This window comes from Bos javanicus, chromosome 10, assembly GCF_032452875.1.
Source record: "Bos javanicus breed banteng chromosome 10, ARS-OSU_banteng_1.0, whole genome shotgun sequence".
Taxonomy (NCBI): Eukaryota; Metazoa; Chordata; class Mammalia; order Artiodactyla; family Bovidae; genus Bos; species Bos javanicus.
The window spans coordinates 59653454-59680541 of NC_083877.1; the positions used below are offsets into that span (position 1 = coordinate 59653454).

The 27088-nt window shown below is 41.2% G+C and overlaps 1 protein-coding gene across 2 annotated transcripts in view; it reads left to right on the plus strand.

Moving 5' to 3' along the window:
* The window catches only part of ATP8B4 (ATPase phospholipid transporting 8B4 (putative)), a 348133-nt gene that overhangs the window by 31111 nt on the left and 289934 nt on the right, over nucleotides 1–27088 (plus strand). Inside the window, exon 1 of one of the 2 annotated variants that reach the window (XM_061428800.1) lies at nucleotides 23479–23697. The exons of the other annotated variant lie outside the window; for it this stretch is intronic. The gene's annotated coding sequence lies outside the window, so the exon portion shown is untranslated. Of the gene's footprint in view, nucleotides 1–23478; nucleotides 23698–27088 lie in introns of those variants that run through there. 2 annotated transcript variants of the gene reach the window in all.

Genomic DNA, 27088 nt, shown 5'->3' on the forward strand with positions numbered 1-27088 from the left:
GTCTATTTTATCTGATATGAGTATTGCTACTCCTGCTTTCTTTTGGTCCCTATTTGCATGGAAAATCTTTTTCCAGCCCTTCACTTTCAGTCTGTATGTGTCCCCTGTTTTGAGGTGGGTCTCCTGTAGACAACATATGTAGGGGTCTTGTTTTTGTATCCATTCAGCCAGTCTTTGTCTTTTGGTTGGGGCATTCAACCCATTTACGTTTAAGGTAATTACTGATAAGTATGATCCCGTTGCCATTTACTTTATTGTTTGGGGTTCGAATTTATACACCATTTTTGTGTTTCCTGTCTAGAGAATATCCTTTAGTATTTGTTGTAGAGCTGGTTTGGTGGTGCAGAATTCTCTCAGCTTTTGCTTGTCTGAAAAGCTTTTGATTTCTCCTTCATACTTGAATGAAATCCTTGCTGGGTACAATAATCTGGGCTGTAGGTTATTTTCTTTCATCATTTTAAGTATGTCTTGCCATTCCCTCCTGGCTTGAAGAGTTTCTATTGAAAGATCAGCTGTTATCCTTATGGGAATTCCCTTGTGTGTTATTTGTTGTTTTTCCCTTGCTGCTTTTAATATTTGTTCTTTGTGTTTGATCTTCGTTAATTTGAGTAATATGTGTCTTGGGGTGTTTCGCCTTGGGTTTATCCTGTTTGGGATTCTCTGGGTTTCTTGGACTTGGGTGATTATTTCCTTCCCCAGTTTAGGGAAGTTTTCAACTATTATCTCCTCAAGTATTTTCTCATGATCTTTCTTTTTGTCTTCTTCTTCTGGAACCCCTATGATTCGAATGTTGTAGCGTTTAATATTGTCCTGGAGGTCTCTGAGATTGTCCTCATTTCTTTTAATTCGTTTTTCTTTTATTCTCTCTGATTCATTTATTTCTACCAATCTATCTTCTAGTTCACTAATCCTATCTTCTGCCTCTGTTATTCTACTATTTGTTGCCTCCAGAGTGTTTTTAATTTCATTTATTGCATTATTCATTGTATATTGACTCTTTTTTATTTCTTCTAGGTCCTTGTTAAACCTTTCTTGCATCTTCTCAATCCTTGTCTCCAAGCTATTTATCTGTGATTCCATTTTAATTTCAAGATTTTGGATCAATTTCACTATCATTATTCGGAATTCTTTATCAGGTAGATTCCCTATCTCTTCCTCTTTTGTTTGGTTTGGTGGGCATTTATCCTGTTCCTTTATCTGCTGGCTATTCCTCTGTCTCTTCATCTTGTTTAAATTGCTGAGTTTGGGGTGTCCTTTCTGTATTCTGGCAGTTTGTGGAGTTCTCTTTATTGTGGCTATTCCTCGCTGTGTGTGGGTTTGTACAGGTGGCTTGTCAAGGTTTCCTGGTTAGGGAAGCTTGTGTCAGTGTTCTGATGGGTGGAACTGTATTTCTTCTCTTTGTTCAGTCGCGTTGTGGGGAGGGAGGGAGGGATGCTGCAAGCAAATAACACTGGCGTGCGCTCGCAGTGCCTCAGCCACACTGGGTCTGCCCCTGCTCACTGCGCGTGTAGCCTCCCTGCCCACACTGCTCGGGCTCTAGGTTGTTCCGCCGGGAACAATCTGAGGCTGGCCCTGGGTTGTATGTACCTCCCAGGTCCAAGCCGCTCAGGTTCAGGCACTCGGGTAGTCCTCAGAGGCGCAGACTCAGTTGGGCCTGAGTGTTGTGCTCTTCCCAGGTCCGAGCAGCTCAAGTGATGAGGTGTTTGGCGAGCGCCAATGCTGCGACTTATCGCCTCCCCGCCACTCGGTTATCTGGGCGCAAAACCGGCGCACCTTCTTAGGCAGATGTTAACCGTCCAGACCCCCAAGAAGTTTTAGTTAGCAAAGAAGCCTGCTTACAGTTTTATAGATAATGTCTCTCTGGGGCTGCGATTGCCCCCTTCCGGCTCTGGCTGCCTGTCACCGGAGGGGGAAGGTCTGCAGCCGGCTATCTCTGTTCAATTCTTTGTTCCGTGCGCGGGCCTGGCGGTCTTAGGTTGGGGCTGGCTTTTCGCGTGGTAGATATCCCACAGTCTGGTTTGTTAGCCCAAATTATTTCGTTCAGATAGTGCTTAGGGTATTCAGGCCAGATTCTTACTCTCAGCGATGCAGCCCGCGCTGCGCCTCCCTGCCCAGCCCCCGCTTGTTAATGGCGCCTGCAGGCGTCTGCGCTGCTTCTCCACTGGGGGAGTTACCGTAGGACTCGCAATCTTCGAGTTTTAATTGTTTATTTATTTTTTCTTCCTGTTATGTTGCCCTCTGTGCTTCCAAAGCTCGGCACAGACTCGGCAGTGAGAAGGTTTCCTGGTGCTTGGAAACCTCTCTCTTCCCAAGACTCCCCTCCCGGGACGGAGCTCCGTCCCTCCCTCCTTTGTCTCTCTTTTTTGTCTTTTATATTTTTTCCTACCTCCTTTCGAAGAGTTGGATTGCTTTTCTGGGTGCCTGATGTCCTCTGCCGGCATTCAGAAGTTGTTTTGTGGAATCTACTCGACGTTTAAATGCTCTTTTGATGAATTTGTGGGGGAGAAAGTGTTCTCCCTGTCCTACTCCTCCGCCATCTTGGAGCAGAAGAAGTAAAACTCTCACTATTTGCAGATGACATGATCCTCTACATAGAAAACCCTAAAGACTCCACCAGAAAATTACTAGAACTAATCAATGATTATAGTAAAGTTGCAGGATATAAAATCAACACACAGAAATCCCTTGCGTTCCTATACACTAATAATGAGAAAACAGAAAGAGAAATTAAGGAAACAATTCCATTCACCATTGCAACGAAAAGAATAAAATACTTAGGAATATATCTACCTAAAGAAACTAAAGACCTATATATAGAAAACTATAAAACACTGGTGAAAGAAATCAAAGAGGACACTAATAGATGGAGAAATATACCATGTTCATGGATTGGAAGAATCAATATAGTGAAAATGAGTATACTACCCAAAGCAATTTATAGATTCAATGCAATCCCTATCAAGCTACCAACAGTATTCTTCACAGAGCTAGAACAAATAATTTCACAATTTGTATGGAAATACAAAAAACCTCGAATAGCCAAAGCGATCTTGAGAAAGAAAAATGGAACTGGAGGAATCAACCTACCTGACTTCAGGCTCTACTACAAAGCCACAGTTATCAAGACAGTATGGTACTGGCACAAAGACAGAAATATAGATCAATGGAACAAAATAGAAAGCCCAGAGATAAATCCACGCACATATGGACACCTTATCTTTGACAAAGGAGGCAAGAATATACAGTGGATTAAAGACAATCTCTTTAACAAGTGGTGCTGGGAAATCTGGTCAACCACTTGTAAAAGAATGAAACTAGAACACTTTCTAACACCATACACAAAAATAAACTCAAAATGGATTAAAGATCTCAACATAAGACCAGAAACTATAAAACTCCTAGAGGAGAACATAGGCAAAACACTCTCTGACATCAATCACAGCAGGATCCTCTATGACCCACCTCCCAGAATATTGGAAATAAAAGCAAAAATAAACAAATGGGACCTAATTAAACTTAAAAGCTTCTGCACATCAAAGGAAACTATTAGCAAGGTGAAAAGACAGCCTTCAGAATGGGAGAAAATAATAGCATATGAAGCAACCGACAAACAACTAATCTCAAAAATATACAAGCAACTCCTACAGCTCAACTCCAGAAAAATAAATGACCCAATCAAAAAATGGGCCAAAGATCTAAATAGACATTTCTCCAAAGAAGACATACAGATGGCTAACAAACACTTGAAAAGATGCTCAACATCACTCTTTATCAGAGAAATGCAAATCAAAACCACTATGAGGTACCATTTCACACCAGTCAGAATGGCTGCGATCCAAAAGTCTACAAATAATAAATGCTGGAGAGGGTGTGGAGAAAAGGGAACCCTCTTACACTGTTGGTGGGAATGCAAACTAGTACAGCCACTATGGAGAACAGTGTGGAGATTCCTTAAAAAACTGGAAATAGAACTGCCTTATGATCCAGCAATCCCACTGCTGGGCATACACACCGAGGAAACCAGAAGGGAAAGAGACACGTGTACCCCAATGTTCATCGCAGCACTGTTTATAATAGCCAGGACATGGAAGCAACCTAGATGCCCATCAGCAGATGAATGGATAAGAAAGCTGTGGTACATATACACAATGGAGTATTACTCAGCCATTAAAAAGAATACATTTGAATCAGTTCTAATGAGGTGGATGAAACTGGAGCCTATTATACAGAGTGAAGTAAGCCAGAAGGAAAAACATAAATACAGTATACTAACGCATATATATGGAATTTAGAAAGATGGTAACGATAACCCTGTATACGAGACAGCAAAAGAGACACTGATGTATAGAACAGTCTTATGGACTCTGTGGGAGAGGGTGGGAAGATTTGGGAGAATGGCATTGAAACATGTGAAATGTCATGTATGAAACGAGATGCCAGTCCAGGTTCAGTGCACGATGCTGGATGCTTGGGGCTGGTGCGCTGGGAAGGCCCAGGGGGATGGTATGGGGAGGTTGGGAGGGAGGAGGGTTCAGGATGGGGAGCATGTGTATATCTGAAATTAAAAAAAAAAAAAAAAAAAAACAAAAAAACACAAATCTGCTCCATAAAAAAAAAAAAAAAAAAAAAAAAAAAAAATAAATTGAGGATCAGTTTTTAATTTTAGATTAGTAATACATTTTAATTCAGCAATTAAAAAATTTGAAGTATAGTTAATTTACATACTGTATTAGTTTCAGGTCTATAGCAAAGTGGGCTGGAGATATAAATGTACATATAAGTGTATTTTTTCCTTTGCAGTAACTTAAAAAAATAGCCTAAAGGACAAAGTAAATCTGATAAACCATGTAAAAGTTTGGTCTAATATAATCAGTTAAAATTTCTAGAACAAAACATTTTTATTTCTGATATTGGGTAAAAATCTGAGAACATGCAAGAGTAATAGCAGCATGATTTTATAATCTTTTTGAAGGTATTACTAATTTTAGTTGTTGCTAATTAATACATAATATGTAATGTTAGCATTATTCCTAATATTACTAACAGCGTGAAGATGAGACTATTGAAGTATATCAGTGGTTTTAGTTATTGGTGTTAAGGATTAAGTTATAAGGTTTTGGGGTGCTTCTGTCTGTCTTTACCTGATTGTAATGAAGTGAGTTTATATTCCTAGCACATTCTTGGAGAACTAGACACGTCTTAGTTTTTGGGGATGAATAAATTCACACCGTCTCCTATAAGGAGTGAAAGGAGGCATAATTACACAGAAGCAGAGACAGGTTAGGCACTACACAGTCCATGGAATTCTCCAGGCCAGAATACTGAAGTGGGTAGCGTTTCCCTTCTCTAGGGGATCCTCTTAACCCATGGATAGAATCCAGGTCTCCCCCATTGCAGGCAGATTCTTTACCAGCTGAGTCACAAGGGAGGCCCCAAAAGGCTTATATGTCACAGTATTGTTTTAAGAAAGAACTGAGTGGCTATGTATAAAGCACTTAGAAAATTGTAAGTACTGTATAACTATTTAGGAGTTTGTACCTATCACTGTTATTATGGAATGTTAGATTTAGGATGGTTGCTTAGGCATTGTAGTCTGAGACTCTTATTTTATGGATGAAGAAAGTGAGACCCCAAGATGGGTCATCAAGACCTAGGAAATCTCTTCACAGGGTCCTGGGCTCTTATATTCCGTGCTATGTGTGAGAACTTGAGTTGTGGGTGTTGAAGACCCTCAAGTGTTTCAGGCTTGGATAGGTGGAGATTACAGCAAGACCAACGCCATGATGGGCAAGTGCAGCTTCTTACTCAAGAGGAACTCCAGATTTCTTAGGTTCTTCTCCTCTCCCTGCCCCGCTCCAAGATGGCATCTAGGGAAAAGGAGGACTCATTTGCCTCTGTGCCAGTGACAAGGTGAGAGCCTTGGATCCATGCTGATGAACTTGAGTGACCTCAGCCTGCAGCAGCTTGAAGCAGGATTTCGGTTCCCTGGCTGCAGGTTGAAGTCAGGTCATGTGACTTCACTGAAAGTGAAAGCACTGAATCTTAGCCACAAGACTACCAGGGACCAGAGATCAGTGACAAGGCTCTGGCCCATCAACTTTACAGAAAATGAGTTTCTACAAAGAGGCAAAAAGTAGTGAAACAAGCAAAGTGGTTATTAGGAGGAAAAGAGTAAGTATGGATATACACACGGGTGGGCTCAGAGAAGAAGTCATGCCCTTGCGGTAGTTTGAATCACTTATATGGGGCATTTCTTCTGGGTTTCCTCTGGACAATCATCATGCTTCACCAGATCTGTGTCCTTATTTGGTTTATCTCAGGGTCCTCCCATGTGTGCATGTGCATCTCTTAGCCAAGATGGAGTCTAGTGAAAAGGCCTATGGGTAGGTTGACATTATTTGCTATGAAGTGACACCCCCTCTCTTTTGACCTCCAAGGAGTCTTTCTCACATATGTGGTCAGGAAGGTCTCCTTGACCTCGAGAATGAGAAAAATGTGGTCTCTGCAAACACCTTCTTCCAACAACACAAGAGAAGACTATACATGGACATCACAAGATGGTCAACACCAAAATCAGATTGATTATATTCTTTGCAGCCAAAGATGGAGAAGCTCTATACAGTCAGCAAAAACAAGACCAGGAGCTGACTGTGGCTCAGACCATGAACTCCTTATTGCCAAATTCAGACTGAAATTGAAGAAAGTAGGGAAAACCACTAGACCATTCAGGTATGACCTAAATCAAATCCCTTATGATTATACAGTGGAAGGGAGAAATAGATTTAAGGGCCTAGACCTGATAGATAGAGTGCCTGATGAACTATGGAGTGAGGTTCGTAACATTGTACAGGAGACAGGGATCAAGACCATGCCCATGGAAAAGAAATGCAAAAAAGCAAAATGGCTGTCTGGGGACGCCTTACAAATAGCTGTGAAAAGAAGAGAAGCAAAAAGCAAAGGAGAAAAGGAAAGATATAAACATCTGAATGCAGAGTTCCAAAGAATAGAAAGAAGAGATAAGAAAGCCTTCCTCAGTGATCAATGCAAAGAAATAGAGGAAAAGAACAGAATGGGAAAGACTAGAGATCTCTTCAAGAAAATCAGAGATACCAAAGGAACATTTCATGCAAAGATGGGCTCGATAAAGGGCAGAAATGGTATGGACCTAACAGAAGCAGAAGATATTAAGAAGAGATGGCAAGAATACACAGAAGAACTGTACAAAAAAGATCTTCATGACCCAGTTAATCATGATGGTGTGTTCACTGACCTAGAGCCAGACATCCTGGAATGTGAAGTCAAGTGGGCCTTAGAAAGCAGCACTACGAACAAAAATAGTGGTGGTGATGGAATTCCAGTTGAGCTATTCCAAATCCTGAAAGATGATGCCGTGAAAGTGGTGCACTCAATATGCCAGCAAATTTGGGAAACTCAGCAGTGGCCACAGGACTGGAAAAGGTCAGTTTTCATTCCAATCCTAAAGAAAGGCAATGCCAAAGAATGCTCAAACTACCGCAAATTGCACTCATCTCACACGCTAGTAAAGTAATGCTCAAAATTCTCCAAGCCAGGCTTCAGCAATACGTGGACCGTGAACTTCCAGATGTTCAAGCTGGTTTTAGAAAAGGCAGAGGAACCAGAGATCAAATTGCCAACATCTGCTGGATCACGGAAAAAGCAAGAGAGTTCCAGAAAAACATCTATTTCTGCTTTATTAACTACACCAAAGCCTTTGATTGTGTGGATCACAATAAACTGTGGAAAATTCTGAAAGAGATGGGAATACCAGACCACCTGATCTGCCTCTTGAGAAATTTGTATGCAGGTCAGGAAGCAACAGTTAGAACTGGACATGGAACAACAGACTGGTTCCAAATAGGAAAAGGAGTACGTCAAGGCTGTATATTGTCACCCTGTTTATTTAACTTATCTGCAGAGTATATCATGAGAAACGCTGGGCTGGAAGAAACACAAGCTGGAATCAAGATTGCCGGGAGAATTATCAATAACCTCAGATATGCAGATGACACCACCCTTATGGCAGAAAGTGAAGAGGAACTCAAAAGCCTCTTGATGAAAGTGAAAGTGGAGAGTGAAAAAGTTGGCTTAAAGCTCAACATTCAGAAAACTAAGATCATGGCATCTGGTCCCATCACTTCATGGGAAATAGATGGGGAAGCAGTGAAAACAGTGTCAGACTTTATTTTTCTGGGCTCCAAAATCACTGCAGATGGTGATTGCAGCCATGAAATTAAAAGACGCTTAACTCCTTGGAAGGAAAGTTATGACCAGCCTAGATAGCATATTCAAAAGCAGAGACATTACTTTGCCAACAAAGGTCTGCCTAGTAAAGGCTATGGTTTTTCCTGTGGTCATGTATGGATGTGAGAGTTGGGCTGTGAAGAAGGCTGAGCACCGAAGAATTGATGCTTTTGAACTGTGGTGTTGGAGAAGACTCTTGAGAGTCCCTTGAATTGCAAGGAGATCCAACCAGTCCATTCTGAAGGAGATCAGCCCTGGGATTTCTTTGGAAGGAATGATGCTAAAGCTGAAACTCCAGTACTTTGGGTACCTCATGCGAAGAGTTGACTCATTGGAAAAGACTCTGATGCTGGGAGGGATTGGAAGCAGGAGGAGAAGGGGACGACAGAGGATGAGATGGCTGGATGGCATCACTGACTTGATGGACGTGAGTCTGAGTGAACTCTGGGAGTTAGTGGTGGACAGGGAGGCCTGGCGTGCTGGGATTCATGGGGTCGAAAAGAGTCGGACATTACTGAGCGACTCATCTGATCTGATCTGATCTGAACAGTGTTCAGCTTTTCCTCCTCTTCATCTTGCAGTATCTGTCCACAGGAAACAAATTCTGGTTGCTCAGCCTGGGGCCCATCTATTTACTGCCTCATGAGATCCCCTGGATTCTCTTTGTACAAGGAAATATCTTCATCTTAACTTAGACCTTGCTCTTCATCAGCAGCCAGGAGGCAGGAATACAGGCGTAGGTGCCTGAAGCCACTGTCCTCCTCCAGTGCTCGTCTGCTGTTCCATTCTCGCTGGATGGAGTGTCGTGGTGGACAGGGCACCCAGTCTAGCTGGAGGACACAGGACACTCGACCATATTTCCCAGGTGCCTCTGTATATCTCAACTCTCTCTTGAAAGCTGAGGCCCAAGCTAGGAAAAGCCAGGATTTTAGTGTCTGCCTCCATCATTTCTCTCTTCCCTCTGATCTCTGGTGAGACATAACCCAGATCTCATTCTCCTTTTCTGGGAATGTATTCATGCCTGCTTCCCTTGAAGGACTGGATACAGAGGGTGGCTCAGATGGTAAAGCGTTTGCCTACCATGCGGGAGACCTGGATTCAATCCCTGGGTCGGGAAGATCCTCTGGAGAAGAAAATGGCAACCCACTCCAGTACTCATGCCTGGAAAATTCTATAGATGGAGAAACCTGGTGGGCTACAGTTCGTGGGGTCGCAAAGAGTTGGACTTGACTGAGCGACTTCACTTCACTCACTCCCTTGAAAGACCAGATACAGATGAAACATTGGCTTACCAATAAGGGAACTTCTGAAAAAACACCTTCCTTACCTAAAAGGATGCATAGGAACATGAGGATGCACCAGAAGTAGCTGTGTCATACACTCAGTCAGCGTGGGTCCTAGGCCTGGAGACTGGAGCACATTCTACCTCAAGGTGGCTCAGCATTTGTGGGAATGTGTTCAGAAATGGGGGGGAGGTGTACTCTTTGTTATTGTTCATCTGGAATTTATATTTTCCCAAAGAAAGCTTTTAATGGGGTCTGTTTATCTCCCTTAGGGGATATCTCTAGAGGGTGGGATAATCCTGCAGCCACTTCAGATAGCTTGGCCTCCCTTCTTCCATCTTGAGCTTTCACCTTCTGCACCATGCCCCCTGTGCAGTATTCTAGCTTCATGGTAGGGTGCATTTCCTTACACTCTACAGTATAGCACAGGGTCAGCACCTTACGCAGGTAAGAACACATCCATCTTGCTTTCCTCAGAGGTTGAGTGCCCAAGGCAGCACTTGAGGCTTTCAGGATTCAACTCCTGCCTAACCCCTGCCTGCTTTCTGATCCCCCAGGGCCTAGTAATTACCTTTACTGATGTGCTGAAAGTGATCACTAACTCACTTTTGTCCTCCACATTCATTAATGCTGTAGGATGCGTGACTCCGGCCATTTGGAATGAAAACCCAGGTGGCAGTAGAGGGCAGCTGTTCTTTGAGGTGGGATGAGTTGTAGGTGAACAGAGGATATAAAAGCTACCAGTGACTTTTTCCTCTTGGACTGTTGGCTCATGGAACTACATACATCTTCTCTACTCATCTCTTGGGATTCAGCTTCAAGTGGTATCCAGAGGTTCCTCCCTGACGCTTCCACATCCACAGGAATAAGTTCTCCTTCTACCTATATTCCAAAGCATATTTGGAACAGGGACACTTCTCTTAGAGTTTCTATTATATTGTATCAAAGTGACTTATTCAGAACTTATTTCTCTTCCACTAAAAAGATTCTTTCTAGGGCAGAGACCAGGTCTTGTTTATCTAGGCATCCCTAATGTCTTGCAGAGGTGTTGGTTCAGAACTGGGCCTTAGAAAATGGTGACAGATGTGTGAAATAGAGATAGTTCTGATTAGGAGCCTGAATTTCTTTGATCTTGAACTTTGATCCTGCACTTTCCAAATGACATGCTAGGAGTAGGGAGTGTTCATACTTACTGATGTTGCAGGGTAGGCTAAAAGGGTATAGAAATGAAGGGAAGAGCTTTTTAGAAGCCATATGGCCATAATGCTTCTTTCTTGCTGGGTGATAGCCTGCTAAGAAGAATGTGGGGCTGGAGTGAGTGTCAAAGAGTGTCAGGCTACTCCTGTGTTTTGAAGGTGCAAGAACCACTAGAACCCTGAAACCATTCAGATCGAATCCTTTCCAGATTGAGGCTCCTTTCAGATAAATGCCGCCTATTATTTAATGGCTTATGATGTTGATCTATTTTAAAACAGAGCCCCAAAATATCTCCTGGTCACTTATTGTGTTCAAAGAAGACACTATGCTCCCCTGATCTCAAGAGGTACATTGTTCTGGGGAGTGTTCCTCTCACTGGTGCCAACAGTCTAACCCAGGATCCAGTTTTGTCTGTGGAGCATTTGGATACGAACCTTTAGAATGACTTTTACAACTCAGGATGCCAGTTGTCTGGCTTGGATTAGGCCATCGGGTTTAGAGCTGGGTCATCTAGCTCTGGAACACATGGTTCAGAACACATTTGAAAGGACAAGTGAAATGCAAATCACCTGGTTTTGGTGAGTGGGCTTGGATAATAACAGACTTTCTGGACCCCACTGTTCTGCTTTGTGTCTGAGTGATTGCACTGAAAGGGATATTCAGGAGAGCCCTTGAAGAGACGTCCAAATTACTGGGAGGCGCTGGTCCCCAGAAGTACTTTTAGCATCCAGGAATTTATGTATCTTATTTTAAAAATCATACCAGCTTAATTTTAGTATAGTCATGGATATATAATATTTTTAGTTTACTTTTAATTCCTGAAATTTTAATAGTAGAGGAGGAATCTCTTCTCTTCCTAAATCTGGGTCACTATGAGGGCCTAACTTACAAAGAAATGTCTTCCTTCTTGCTTTCCCTGGTTTCTTTTCTGTTCTTTTTGTGAGTTAGTTCAGTAATAACTAAAACTCAACCATGTGTCTCTTCATCGAGGATGGAAAGTTCCACATAGGAAATTACACTATCAGTAATGGGTTAGTCGTTGATGTTGACCAATGTAAGGAAACCTACTTTCTTACACAAAAGGTTAACTGACCAAGGGGGAGTAATTGGTGGGGAGATTGGTGGAGGAGGAGTTGAGTTGTAGTCTTGTGGTGAACTTAGCTAAACACACCACGGAAAGTACCAGGCAGTAAATGAAACTGTAAGAGGTTAGAAAACTCTCCCTCTTTTTTTGAAATTAAAGACTGTGAAGGTATGTATGATTTCTAAATTTGGTGAACACATTTCTGAATAGGAAGTGAGTAGGTTTCAACCACTGAAAAGAAAAGGACATGGAGGGGCAGGAACATTTTCAGAGCACTTCTCTCACTGGCTGAATCTTTTCATAGAGTGGTGGTTTTCAAACAATTCCTTGGAGTGTAGGAAGAAAAACTAAGACTTGTCCTTATCCTTACTGAGCTCATTCTTTAGAATTGTCTGTTTCTTGTGCTGTTTTATGGTGTATTGAAAGGAAATGCTACAGAGAAGAGGGGAAAGCAGGTGGTTGTATCAGGATGGGAAGAACTGGAGATGCGGGAGAGCTCAGAATTTGGAGGTCTCCCCACTCTTCCAATCTGGGAAATGTAGCCATTTGGGAAGATTCTGGAGAGATAGCAGGAAGAACGTTGACCATTGCCCAGCAATGACTATGTGACAAGTACTGGGTTTTGTGTTATTTATTCTTGTTCTGTCATTGCACATGCAATTTGCTCATGCACTTATACTTCATATTCATTTATTATTTGTTTAGTGAATATCTCATTTGATCTAGACAGATTAAGAAGGTTTTAATTTTCCTCATTTTATAAGCAGAGTTTAAGGCATCACTGACTCGATGGACGCGAGTCTGGGTGAACTCCGGGAGTTGGTGATGGACAGGGAGGTCTGGCGTGCTGTGATTCATGGGGTCGCAAAGAGTCGGACACGACTGAGCGACTGAACTGAACTGAACTGAAGGCAGTTAAGTATTTTCACAACAACATATGGTTTATAACTCGGTGATTCCCTTGTTTTGCTATGTAGGTTTGTAAACCTACAGATCGTCTTTCAAAGAGATTCTTCAGTAGGTTCAAGATGGCTTGTTGTCTACACATAGCAGGTGTATTGTTTATAGAGTCAAGGTATAATTTATTCTGATTTTCTTTCCTTTTGTATTGTGTATGTCCGAATTGTAGTATTAGGCCAGAGACACTTCCCTGTCACTCAGGCTGACACCAAGTTTTGGTTTGCTACTTCAGTCAGCTGAATCTTCCTTTCTAGGCATTAAAAAAGTGAACAAGCAAAGAAAGAGAATAGCTCAAAACTCTTGTAATGGCTAAATTCCAGGGTACCTGTTACCTCTTAGTCTGTTTCACTGTGGTGTTGTTTTAGTTGCTAAGTTGTGTCCAACTATTTGCAACCCTGTGAACTGTAACCTACCAGGCTCCTCTGTCCAAGGGATTTCCTAGGCAAGAATGCTACAGTGGGTTGCCATGTCCTCCTCCAGGGGATCTTCCCAACCCAGGGATTGAACCCATATCTCCTGCATTGGCAGGTGGATTCTTTACAACTGAGCTACCAGCGAAGCCCCCTGTTTTGTTGTAACAAGATTTCAATCAATACAAAGTGGCTGACATTCCTGTTCCAGTCTCTTTCTCAATAGCAGAGCCTGCTGTTTTCCCCTTTCCTTGTAGAAACCTCGCATCTGCATGTCTGTTGTTTCCCAGCATATGACCAGGGGTCTCAGGAGCAAAAGTCACATTTTGTTCATCTTTCTGTGTTTCACAAAGTGCCTATCAGAGAGAGTATCTACATTTTTTGAATGAAAAAATCTTCGTTAAATGCATTTCTTCCAACTGTAGATTTCTACCTATGGATCAGTGCATTCCACTTGATGTATAGGTGATTATTCTGTTTGGTAAAGAATCTGCCTGCCCGTGCAGGAGACATGAGAGACATGGGTTCGATCCCTGGGTTGGGAAGATCCCCTGGAGGAGGGCGAGGCAAACTACTCCATTATTCTTGCCTGGAAAATTCCATGGACAGAGGAGCCTGGTGGGCTACAGTCCATGGGATTGCAAAGAGTCAGACACAGCTGAGCACACATGCAACCTGCTTACTTAAAACAGTAGTTTTCCAGCTCTCAGCTGTCTTGGTAGTAAAGCTAGACGTATTCATTGGTTCTAAGAAATATACTGCTATTCTTTTCAGAAAAACTGTGTGGATTTAGAATCTTAAGTATGAAGAATTCCATCTCTTTCTTATGAGGAAATGTGTGTGAAGTTGGAGGACTAACCAAGAGAGTGGGTAAATGAGGAAAGAAAAACTTTTCTCTCAAGTGCTCAGGCATTTAATCAAAATTCTTTTAACATAATTCACCGGATTGTTGTGAGGACCAATCAGGGCAATCATTGAGAAAGTTCTTTGGAAACTCTAGATTACAGACATGAAGGTCATTTGTAAAAAGTAAGGTTTTAAAGCAAAATAAGGCCTTCAAAAAACACAGAACTTTTGATGTATGTGTATATCAATTTACATGCTGACCAGTGAATATTAAAGATAAAACTGTGTTCAGGTAATATTATCTAAGGGGAATAACATAACATATACCATTTTAATCATTTTAAGTATATTGTTCAGTGACATTAGTGGCATTAAAAATTCTGTATAATCATCACTATCTCCAGAATTTGTTCATCATCCCAATCTCTATACACCGTAAACAATAACTCCCCATTCTTTCCTTCCCCCAGCCCCTGTAACCTCTTTTTTTTTTTTAAACTTATTTTAGGTACATCATATAAGTGAAATCATATAATATTTGTCCTTTTGTATCTGGCTTATTTCATTTAGTGTATATTTTCAAGGTTTATCCATGTTGTAGCATGTATCAGAATTTCATTCCTTTTTAAGAATGAATGATATTCCATTGTATATTTATACATTTTACTTCTCTCTTTATCCATTGACAGACATTTGGATTGTTTCTATCTTTTGGCTATTGTGAATAATGCTGCTATGAACATTGGTGTACAGGTATCTGTTTGAGTCCCTGTCTTGAATTCTTTTGGTTATATGTACCTAGAAGAGGAAAAAAACAGAACATTTAAACCCTTATTTTGCCTGTTACTTTGAGCACAGATACACTTTTTTTGGTTATCCAGAGAAAGTGTAGAACCTCTGTTGGTGCCCTAAAGAGTGGGCACCTGCTTTATTCACCTTCAACGTGCTCTAGGCCTCTATCCTTTCTCCTTGCTGCCTCCTCATCCTTCCCTTAATTTGATGCTTCAAGATGCAGCTACGGAGGATTCTGAAATCTGACTCATCACTACTGGTCTGTGGTGAAGTCTATTTAAATTAGGTCTGCCAACTGGTACTACTTTGGGGACTGATAAGGTGGACTGAGAGAAGTTAAGGGCACAATATAAGGGGAAGTTTAATAGAAATGGAAAGTGTCCTATAGAGCAGTGGTCCACAACCTTTTTTGGTACCAGGGACTGGTTGCACAGAAGACATTTTTTTCTTGGGGGCGGGGCTGGATGGTTTACGTGGTAAAAGTAAGTGATGGGGGTGCTGCAGATGAAGCTTCACCTGCTCACCCGCTGCTCACCCTCCTGCTTGGGGACCCCTGATATAGAGAACTATGCTTGACAGAGTTCAGCTTTAATTCAGTTATGAATAAATTACTGTCTGCTGAGCACTGTTAAAATACAGCAGAGAAGGAGATAAGAGCTAATGTTCTGGAGGGGGATGCAGACATATTTACTAAGCAGCAAACAACTATATGTTATTACTATCCATTTGTTTAGTCAGCATTCATTAACACCTACTATGCATGGTTCTAGGCCCTGGGTATACATCAGTGAACAAGAAAAATCCCTGCTCTCCTGAAGCTGACCTTATGGAGGAAGAAAGTGGACAAGACAAGAAAATACACAGTATTTTTCCTGTGGAGAAAAATAAAGGAAGATAAGGGATAGGAATTGATTGGGTGTGTGTGCTGTTTTAGGTAGGTTGACCAGAACAGGCCTCTGGGAGTCAGTGACTTTGACCACAGATCTAAATGAAAAGAAGAAACTCAAGGGGAGATGTGGGTGATGAGAGCCTGGCAGAGGAATAGTGGCAACTCCTATAAGCTTATATTCCAAAGATGGATACAGAATTTTGGGACTTAAATTGATGGGACAAATAAATTTGATGCTCTGTGATTTTAAGGACATAATCCTTAATAGAATATTGAGAATCCTTAAAAGAATATTCAGTGGCAAGATACTTGCATTTTTAAATGAATGTTTCAAAGTAAGTAATCAGTGCTAGAAATCTCTCTCTCTCTCTCTCACACACACACACACACAAGCATGCATTATGAGAGCTTCTGTGCACGGGGTAAACATGAGGCAGGTGTTCGTGGTTTTGGTGTAGGCGTGGAAGCCCTTCTATACTTTCTCCTCCCATTAAGATTCCTCATTCTGTCAGTGTCATTGGTTAGTAAAAAATACTGTAACTTAATCAGTTCAGACTAGGTAGAATAGGAATAATTAGAGTGTTTTAGACCAGTTTAGATCTCTTAGAAGCATTTAACAAAAATATGCTTAGTAAGCTGAAAAAAGACACCTCTAGTCTTGAAATTACAGGAAGGATGACAAAAATGTTAGAAACTTTTGGGTAAATGGAAAAAAAATCAAAACATGTAGCTCCTTAACGTTGACTCTCTCCTTTACAATATAAAACCGTGTGTGTGTGTGTGTGTGTGTGTGTGTGTGTGTACGTATGTGTATGAGGGGTCTTGCAAAACAAAAAGCACAATTCTTATAGTCCTACCTTAAGCAATGTATAAGCTGGGAGGGAAGATAGCAGCCATGAGAGGGGAAGGGCTGGTGGACAGGACCAAACCTAAACCTAGTCTCTGGCATTGCCTATGAGGGAGGGACCTCAGGTGCTGGGAAGACAGAAAAGGCTGGAAGTGAGGAGGGAGGATGTGATCTGGTCCTTTAAGGACAAGTTGGGAAAGGTCTCCCCAAAGGAGAGGATGGCCTGAGCGAAGATACCAAGTTAGGACTGTGCAGTTGATGTTTAGATACAGGAAAGGGGTTCCCATGGACTAGGGCAGAGCCTCTCTGGCTTGGAGATTATAGGAATAACTGGAAAAATCAATAGAAAGCCAAGGAGAAAAAAAGAGCTCTGTGCTTTCCTTCTTTTGTAAGTTGCTTTTTGACTCATTAATTTATCTGATTATGGGGGAAAATCATCACTTGCTCCTTCATCTGTGTGCTGCTAGTGGGGGCAACCGTAGATCTCAAGATATTCCATGTAAAAAAAATAATCACTGTTTTCTAAGAACTACATTTTCATTGGTTGACTGAAAATTTAAGTAGTACAAAAGGGTAAGAACCAGTGAAACATTTCTCCCAGGGCCCACCAGGTCTTATTATTAATATACTACTGATTATTATTATAGTATTAATGATATAAATATTATTAATATATTAATAACTATCTTCACTGGTAGTTATTATTTCTTCTTGCTCAGCTTTCTTGCTATCATCCATTCAGTCAACAATTATTTATTGAATGCCTATCACGGACATTGGTGATACAACAGTGAACAAAAGTCCCTGCTCTCAAGAAGCTTATGTTTTAGTTGAAAGAAACAGTAAGCAGCAAGTGTATTTAAAATATTTTTACTAAATGGGATTATCCTATACATACTCTTTTGCAACTTGTTCTTTTCACATGACATACATCTTGGACATCTTTCCCTGTCAGTCTGAAAAGGCCTACTTCTTTTGTTGATAGCAACTAATAATTATTGAGCATCTGTGAAGAAAGCTGAGCGCCAAAGAATTGATGCTTTGGAACTGTGGTGTTGGAGAAGACTCTTGAGAGTCCCTTGGACTGCAAGGAGATTCAACCAGTCCATTCTGAAGGAGATCAGCCCTGGGATTTCTTTGGAAGGAATGATGCTAAAGCCGAAACTCCAGTACTTTGGCCACCTCATGCAAAGAGTTGACTCGTTGGAAAAGACTCTGATGCTGCAAGGGATTGGGGGCAGGAGGAGAAGGGGACGACAGAGGATGAGATGGCTGGATGGCATCACTGACTCGATGGACGTGAGTCTGAGTGAACTCTGGGCGTTGGTGATGGATAGGGAGGCCTGGTGTGCTGCGATTCATGGGGTCGTAAAGAGTCGGACATGACTGAGCAACTGAACTGAACTGACTATGCTCCAAGCACTGTCTTATTCACAACAATCCTCTATTGTAAATACTATAATTATCACTTTTTTATGGAGGAGAAGCTGAGGCCCAGAGAGGTTTGAGAACTTTCTCAGAGTCACTAATGGAGCCAGATCTGAACCCAGACCATCTGATTCTTCACTCCAGTTCGACCCCCTCCTGATGGCTGTGTAGTACTCCTTTCTATGAATGTAAAAGTTGGCTTAAAGCTCAACATTCAGAAAACTAAGATCATGGCATCCGGTCCCATCACTTCATGGCAAACAGAGGGGGAAACAGTGGACACAGTGGCTGACTTTATTTTTCTGGGCTCCAAAATCACTGCAGATGGTGATTGCAGCCATGAAATTAAAAGACTTTTACTCCTTGAAAGGAAAGTTATGACCAACCTAGACAGCATATTAAAAAGCAGAGACATTACTTTGTCAACAAAGGTCCGTCTAGTCAAGGCTATGGTTTTTCCATTGGTCATGTATGGATGTGAGAGTTGGGCTATAAAGAAAGCTGAGTTCTGAAGAATTGATGCTTTTGAACTGTGGTGTTGGAGAAGACTCTTGAGAGTCCCTTGGACTGCAAGAAAGTCCAACCAGTCCATCCTAAAGGAGATCAGTCCTGGGTGTTCATTGGAAGGACTGATGTTGAAGCTGAAACTCCAATACTTTGGCCACCTGATGTGAAAAGCTGACTCATTTAAAAAGACCCTGATGCTGGGAAAGATTGAGGGCAGAAGGAGAAGGGGACAACAGAGGATGAGATGGTTGGATGCCATCACCGACTCAATGGACATGGGTTTTGGGTGGACTCTGGGAGTTGGTGATGGACAGGGAGGCCTGGCGTGCTGCCATTCATGGTGTCGCAAAGAGTCGGACACGACTGAGCGACTGAACTGAACTGAACCTCTGCTTACTTAGCCAGTTTCCTGTACTTAAGCCATTTTTAGATTTTTTGCCATCACAGCACTGTAACATTTTTATAGTATGTTTGCACATATTTGTGATCATCTTATAAGGTAAATTCCTGAGAGAGGGAAACATACACATTTCTATATTTGACAGGCATTAATTTCCCTTTAAAATATTTTATCAATTTTTATCTCCATTAACAATGTAGGAGAAGGTGTAGATTTCCTTAAATATCCTTCAACAAAGGTAACTACCAGACTTGTAATAGTTGTCAGTATGACAGGTAAAAAGTGGTATAGAGTTTATACTTAAATTTTTTTTAATTCAAAGGAGTTTTTCATTATAAATATTTAAAAGAAATGATTGCTTCTTCATATAGACTGTTCTTGGTCCTTTTTCTCATGTAAGGAAGGGAGCCATCACTCCTGATTCAAGAAATTCAGTTCAGCTGCTCAGTCATGTCCAACTCTGGACTGCAGCATGGATCCCATGGACTGCAGCATGCCAGGCCTCCCTATCCATCACCAACTCCCCAAGCTTGCTCAAACTCATGTCCATCGAGTCGGTGATGCCATCCAACCATCTCATTCTCTGTTGTCCCCTTCTCCTCCTGCCTTCAATCTTTCCCAGCATCAGGGTCTTTTCAAATGAGTCAGCTCTTCACATCAGGTGGCCAAAGTATTGGAGTTTCAGCTTTAGCATCAGTCCTTCCAGTGAATATTCAGGACTGATTCCTTTAGGATGGACTGGTTTTACCTTCTTGAAGTCCAACAGACTCTCGAGTGTCTTCTCCCACACTGCAATTCAAAAGCATCAATTCTTTGGCATTCAGCTTTCTTTATGATCCAAATCTCATATCCATACATGACTACTGGAAAAACCATAGCTTTGACTAAATGGACCTTTGTTGGCAAAGTAATGTCTCTGCTTTTTAATATGCTGTCTATGTTGGTCATAGCTTTTCCAAGGAGCAAGTGTCTTTTAATTTCATGGCTGCAGTCACTATCTGCAGTGATTCTGGAGCCCAAGAAAATAAAGTCTGTCACTGTTCCCCATCTATTTGCCATGAAGTGCTGGGACCAAATGCCACGATCTTCATTTTTGGAATGTTGAGTTTGAAGCCAGCTTTTTCACTCTCCTCTTTCACTTTTATCAGGAGGCTCTTCAGTTCCTCTTCGTTTTCTGCCATAAGGGTGGTTCATCTGCATATCTGAGGTTATTGATATTTCTCCTGGCAATCTTGATTCCAGCTTGTGCTTCATCCAGCTTGACATTTCACATGATGTACTCAGCGTATAATTTAAACAAGCAGGGTGACAATATACAGCCTTGATGTACTCCTTTCCTGATTTGGAACCAGTCTGTTCCATATACAATTCTTACTGTTGCTTCTTGACCTGCATACACATTTCTCAGGAGGCAGGTAAGATGATCTGGTATTCCCACCTCTTTAAGAATTTTCCACAGTTTGTTGTGATCCACACAGTCAAAGGCTTTGGCATAGTCAATAAAGCATATGTTTTTCTGGAACTCTCTTGCTTTTTCGATGATCCAGTGGATGTTTTTTAAATACAGCTTGAACATGTGGAAATTCTAGGTTCACGTACTATTGGAGCCTGGCATGGAGAATTTTGAGCATTACTTTGCTAACGTGTGAGATGAATGCAATTGTGCGGTAGTTTAAACATTCTTTGGCATTACCTTTCTTTAGGATTGGAATGAAAACTGACTTTTTCCAGTCCTGTGGCCACTGTTGAGTTGTCCAAATTTTCTGGCATGTTGAGTGCAGCACTTTCATAACATCATCTTTTAGGATTTGAAATAGCTCAACTGGAATTCTGTCACCTCCACTATGTTTGTAGTGATTCTTCCTAAGGCCTATTTGACTCTAGACGGCAGATATCTGGCTCTAGGTGAGTGATCACACCATCGTGGTTATCCATGTCATTAAGATCTTTTTCATATAGTTCTTCCATGTATTCTTGCCACCTCTTCTTAATATCTTCTGCTTCTGTTAGGTCCATACTGTTTCTGTCCATGATTGTACCCATCTTTGCATAAAATGTTCCCTTGCTATCTCTAATTTTCTTGAAGCGATCTCTAGTCTTTCCCATTCTGTTATTTTCCTCTATTTCTTTGCACTGATCACTGAGGAATTCTTTCTTTTCTCTTCCTTGCTATTCTTTGGAACTCTGCATTCAAATGAGTATATCTTTCCTTTTCTCCTTTGCCTTTTACTTCTCTTCTTTTCTCAGCTATTTGTAAGGCCTCCTATAGACAACCATTTTGCCTTTTTGCATTTCTTTTTCATGGGGATGGTCTTGATCATTGCCTCCTGTACAGTGTCATGAACCTCTGTTCATAGTTCTTCACACACTCATGCACATCTAATTGCTTGAATCTATTGGTCACTTCCACCATATAAATGTGAGGGATTTCATTTAGGTCATACCTAAATGTCCTAGTGGTTTTCCCTGCTTTCTTCAATTTAAGTCTGAATGTAGCAATAAGGAGCTCATGCTTTGAGGCACAGTCAGCTCCCGGTCTTGTTTTTGCTGACTGTATAGAGCTTCTCCATCTTCGACTGCAAAGAATATAATCAATCTGATTTCAGTGTTGACCATCTGGTGATGTCCATGTGTAGAGTCTTCTCTTGTGTTGTTGGAAGAGGGTGTTTGCTGTGACCAGTGCGTTCTCTTGGCAAAACTCTAGCCTTGCCCTGTTTCATTTTGTACTCCAAGGCCAAACTTGTCTGTTACTTGAGATATGTCTGGACTTCCTACTTTTGCATTCCAGTCCCCTGTGATGAAAAGGACATATTTTTGGGGTGTTAGTTCTAGAAGGTCGTGTAGGTCTTCATAGAACCATTCAACTTCAGTTTCTTCAGGCTTAGTTGTTGGGGCATAGACTTGGAATACTGTGATATTGAATGGTTTGTGTTGGAAATGAACAGAGATCATTCTGTCATTTTTGAGATTGCACCCAAGTACTGCATTTTGGACTCTTTTGTTGACTATGATGGCTGCTCCATTTCTTCTAAGGGATTCTTGCCCACAGTAGTAGATATAATGGTCTCTGAATTAAATTCGCCCATGCCAATCCATTTTAGTTCACTGATTCCTAAAATGTCGATGTTCACTCTTGCCATTTCTTATTTGACCACTTCCAATCTACCTTGATTCATGAACCTAACATTCCAGGTTCCTATGAAGTATTGTTCTTTACAGCATTGGACTTTACTTCCATAGCTGGGTGTTATTTTTGCTTTTGGTTCATCTCTCCATTCTTTCTGGAGTTGTTTCTTCAGTAGCATATTGGGCACCTACTGACCTGGGAAGTTTGTCTTTCCATGTTATATCTTTTTGCCTTTTCATACTGTTCATGGGGTTCTCAAGGCAAGATATTGAAGTGGTTTGCCATTCCCTCCTCCAGTGGACCACGTTTTGTCAGAACTGTCCACCATGACCTGTGCATCTTGGGTTGCCCTACATGGCATGTCTTTTAGTTTCATTGAGTTAGACAGTTCTTTGATCCATGTGATCAGTTTGGTTAGTTTTCTCTGATTGTGGTTTTTATTCTGTTTCCTTTGATTCAAGAAATCTCTCCTTTCTTTGTGACTGTGGAGCACTGGCATGGAAAGGCCCTCCCTTCTCTCTGATCTGGCTTTCAGTGGAAAGTTGAGGGCTCAGTGTCATGTTGTTTGAGAAGAGAGTTGACACAGGGGATCAACTTGCTCTGGTTAGAGAGAGATGATTAAAATATATTTGGCTTCAGTCCTTAACTGCAAATCTGTTGTAACTTCTGGAAACCCCATCAATGGCTTTAGATATATTGAAAAGTAGCCCTAATCCTTTCAAAATAGACATGGACCAAAATATTTTGTTTTTATCTAATCCCATGTTAAAAACCAGAACACTCTTAAGAAAAAAAAGCACAACAACCAGAACCTTCTCTAAGCAATTCTAAACTAAGAAGTTTAAATCTGTTTCCATGTGCATTTGTTCTTCAGCATCCTTAGGGTTAATGGTTTGCTTCCTCTGAGCTGAAATTAAGGATGTTGGGGGAAAAAGAAGTCCTTGCTCTGCATGTTACATGTTGCTTGAATGTGCTTAGCTTTCATCCATAAGAGAGTTGAAGTTCCCTTCTAATGATTTTTTAAAAAAACTGACATTGCTAATCCTTCAATTCTGGCAAAAACAGGTAGGAACTAACTCCAAAGATATTTACTTATCTCCCTCAGTTGAGGGTTGATAAAAGTTTGATAATTCGAAGCCATGGTGACCCCTTTCCTTATCTGCTTATGTTCTTCTGAACTGTTGATTCATACAGAAAAAGCAATCCTGGGGAAGCCAGCCTCTAGGGAGCTCCCTTTTGTTTTTCCAAGATTAACCAGTTCTGCCCTGGGAGTAGTAACAGGCAACTCTTCCAGGAGAAACTCTTCTGGGCTTTTGGTATGTTGCCAAGGACCGTTTTTTGCTCCCTCTGTGCTTCACTGGTAGTGAGGCTGCTTCCCTGCAACTCCTTCCTCCTTGTCTGATGAGATGCTACTTCTGATCTACCCTCGAGCAGCTTCCGGTAGTGGTAAGCGGCCAAGAGTGTTTTTCCGGGAGTTGATCTCAGATTTTCAAGAATGTCCCCTAGAGACCCAGTTTGTTTTCTATGTAATTACTAGAGCTTTCAGAATAGCCTGGCTTTTCTCATTGTTCTCACTGATATGGTCACGGAATGGGTACCTGTTTGATCTTGCTGCATTGCTGGGAAATCTCCCTTTTGTGGGGAGAGGCTTAGGTCCAGGCTGAGGTGAGTCTGGGGAGCACTGAAGGGTTGCTGGGACCAAGAGAGAGTTAGCTCTGCCTCCTTTGGTGCTTTTTGTTTCTCTTCTCTGGGTTACTCTTTTGTTTTTATTTTCTGTGTGTTGAAGTTTAGCAAACAGTCATTTTTCTCCTCTCATTAAAGAATAATTTTGGGGGGAAGTTAGTTGGATTTGGAAAATAGGACATTTTCTTTTTTTCCTTTGAAGTTCAAATGTTGATTCTGTTAGCATCATCTATTACATGGCTAGTGGAGAAGCGTCAGTGCAGCATTTTTTCTTGGTTTCTGGATACTTGTCACTTCCTTTGACCACAGTTGGTTTTAGATTTTTTTTCCCCCTAGAGGGCTCATAACTGATGCACCTATTCAAGATATTGTTCATTTTATGGTCAATTCTTCCTTTGGACATAAACAGTTTGTCACTAAAGTCTCCCTCTAAGGCATAAGGGGTAGATACGTTTCTAGTACTGAGATTTCTCTGAACAGAGAAATGGATTCTTCTAGTTGTTTTGTTGATAGACATGAGGGAGTCTCATTTTCTTAGTTAACAATGAGCTGTTTTGAAGAAAAAAGAGATGAGTGAGAAACATTAAATAGAAGCTGAAAACTTATCATAAAGGAGGTGAGGAGATAGGGTATCATGTATGGGATTACCAACACCTGTGTTCAAGACCAGCCACCTTACCTGTGTCGTTCCCTGCCTGCCTTTACAGCGGAATGTAAATTCAGAGGGATTTTGAGACCTATATTTGTCTGTCTTGTGTTTTTATATTGTTTCATCATCATGATGCATCTTTTAAAAATGAGGAGCCAAGTGATTTTTTTGTGTTGTTGGAGGATTTTTTTATGCTCAGAAGGATTTTATTTTTTTCTTACATGATACATTAGAAATTTTCATTTAGTAGGAAAAAGAAACTTAACCTATTGTTTCAAATAAGAAACTGTTACTGTCCTTGAAATAAAACTTCTTAATGTATGTATACTAGATGGTTACAGAGCATGTATAGGAATCAGATGCTAGTATTTGCTTTCAGGATTTCTCAAGAGATGTCAAGGAAAATACCGTAACCTCAAAATGCTCCATGTTTGTAGCGCATGCCTCAAGTCTTACTTCTTGGCAATATTGACAAATAATATTCTAATTAAATGTTAAATATAAACACTAAGTATTAATCATTGTATTTTTGGAAACGGTCCTTCCTTAATTTGAGGCTTCCTTTTTCTTTTCTCCCCTTCTTCACTCAGTGTTAGTTTGCTGAGCACCTGCCTACCCTGCACCAGCCTCTGTGCTGGATGCCCTGAAGAAGAGGGTGTAGGAGGAAAACTACAGCATTTTGTTTCTGTGTATCTTTCTCAGAACCTTCTTTTGATGTTGGGTGTTCCCTAGGACCTTGTCCTCGTCCTCTCCCTGACTCATCCTCACCCGCTGGCCTCTCCTCACTTCTCTTCGTTCTTCTTTCTGAATGAGATCATTCATCCCCCATGACTTCAGTGCTTCCTTATATGTTGATGATTCCAAGTCTACAAATCGGTCTCTTCTCTTTTGTGCTGAGGATATTTTCAGTGATCAAGAGGCGTTTCAAGCCTAGTGTGCTCAAAGTGAACTTAACTATTGCCGCACCTCAGTTCCTGCTCCTGCTCCCCTACCTTCTCCTTTCACTGCTCTGTTGTCATTTTCATTAGTTATCCTCTCTTGTCCTGAGCCAAAAGCTCAGAAGTCATCCCAGATTCTTTCTTGTTTTGCGCCCCAGCATATGGACCATTTTTAACATTTGTCAACTTCAACTGCAGACACATTTCTAGAATCCAACTCCATTGCCTGTTGTCATTATCCCCCATCTCTTGCCATTCTTGTTCTTGGCTGTGAGAGTAAAACCTTCCTGAAAACTCTGTCAGCTTGCACTCACACAGAGGGACATGAGGAAGCAATGACAGTGAACAAAGGAGCCTAGATTCTAAGCATACCTTTCTGCAGAGAGAACACTTCTGCCTCCCCAATACCTGAGGATCTATCAGGATCTTGACTGTAACAATGTCCTGTGTCAGTTCATCTATCAAATGGGAGAACAACAGTTCCTGCCCATAATATTTTGGTGAGGATTAAATGAGAGGTTACATTTAACAAGTGCTTAGCATGAGGCTAGGTACTTAGTAGATGGGAGTGATGATGCTGACAATGATGACTTCTTTCAGACTCCATCTCTTACCTATCTTGCCAGCCCCCTCACACCACACTCCTCCATGCTCCCTGTAATCTGGTTCCATGACTGTCACTGCTCCCTTTCACAATACTTGGTCTTTCCACTTGCTGTTCTTTTTGCCTGTACTTACCTTGTTTTATTGAGCAAACTCAGGACTTGACTGGGAATTACCATGTGTGAGATCATAGCTGACTGTGTGAGATCATAGCTGACTCTGCAAAGCAGGCTTGGTGACTCCCTTTCCTCTGTCTCCATGGTTCTCAGTCCCTTCTTCTGACATAGATCTGCAATATTGAACTTTCTATGTTTATGATCTCATCTACCCCAGACTCCTGGCTTTTGAAGAAATGATCCTTGCCTCCCTCTACCCAGCCCAAGTTTGATGTAGAACAGGTGTCTGATAAGTGTTGGATGACTGAATGTCAGTAGAGATACTCTCAAATTTGATAGGAGGTTTTCTACATATATAGAGTTAAGGATATATTTAAGAAAAATTAAAGTAATAGCTTTCCTTTCTTGAGTGTTTAACTTTGTATCAAGAGGCACTGTGCTAATTTTTTTTTTTTTTTTTTTACAGGCATGACCTCAGTTTGTTAAATGATCCCATGAGTTAGCTGATTGTCTCTGTTTACAGATGAGAAAATCAGGGCTTAGAATGGAGGGGAACTTGCTGGAAGGAGAGAACTAACAGGATCAAACCTGGTCCTCTGGCTCTAGGCTAATGGAGAAGGGGAAAGAAGAAGGGGAAAGAAGAAGCCGGGGGAGGCATGTTTGATAGAGAAAGGGCAGGATGAGGAAAAGGTTTTGAAAATGCACAAGAGAGGCAGTGAGAGCAGATGAGGAAAGGATGAGAAAGGAAAGAGAAAAGGAAACTGTTGGAAAATAAGCAGGACATAAACAAGAGGAAAAAGGAAGCAGGGTTCCCACCACTTTAGTATTCTGTGGCTGGGTAACAGCTGCACGCCTAACAGAATATAAACAGACTTCAGTGTCGACATAATAACTCACAACACCATCAATCTGATATATATTATATGGGAAATAAAATACTTTATTGTTGAGGCATGGTAATTAGATATAATTGGTAGGCAGTTTATACATTTGGCTGTGCTAACCATCACTTTGACAAACACATACACAGACTGGCTTAAATTTTTTTACTTTTATTTTTTCCCAGT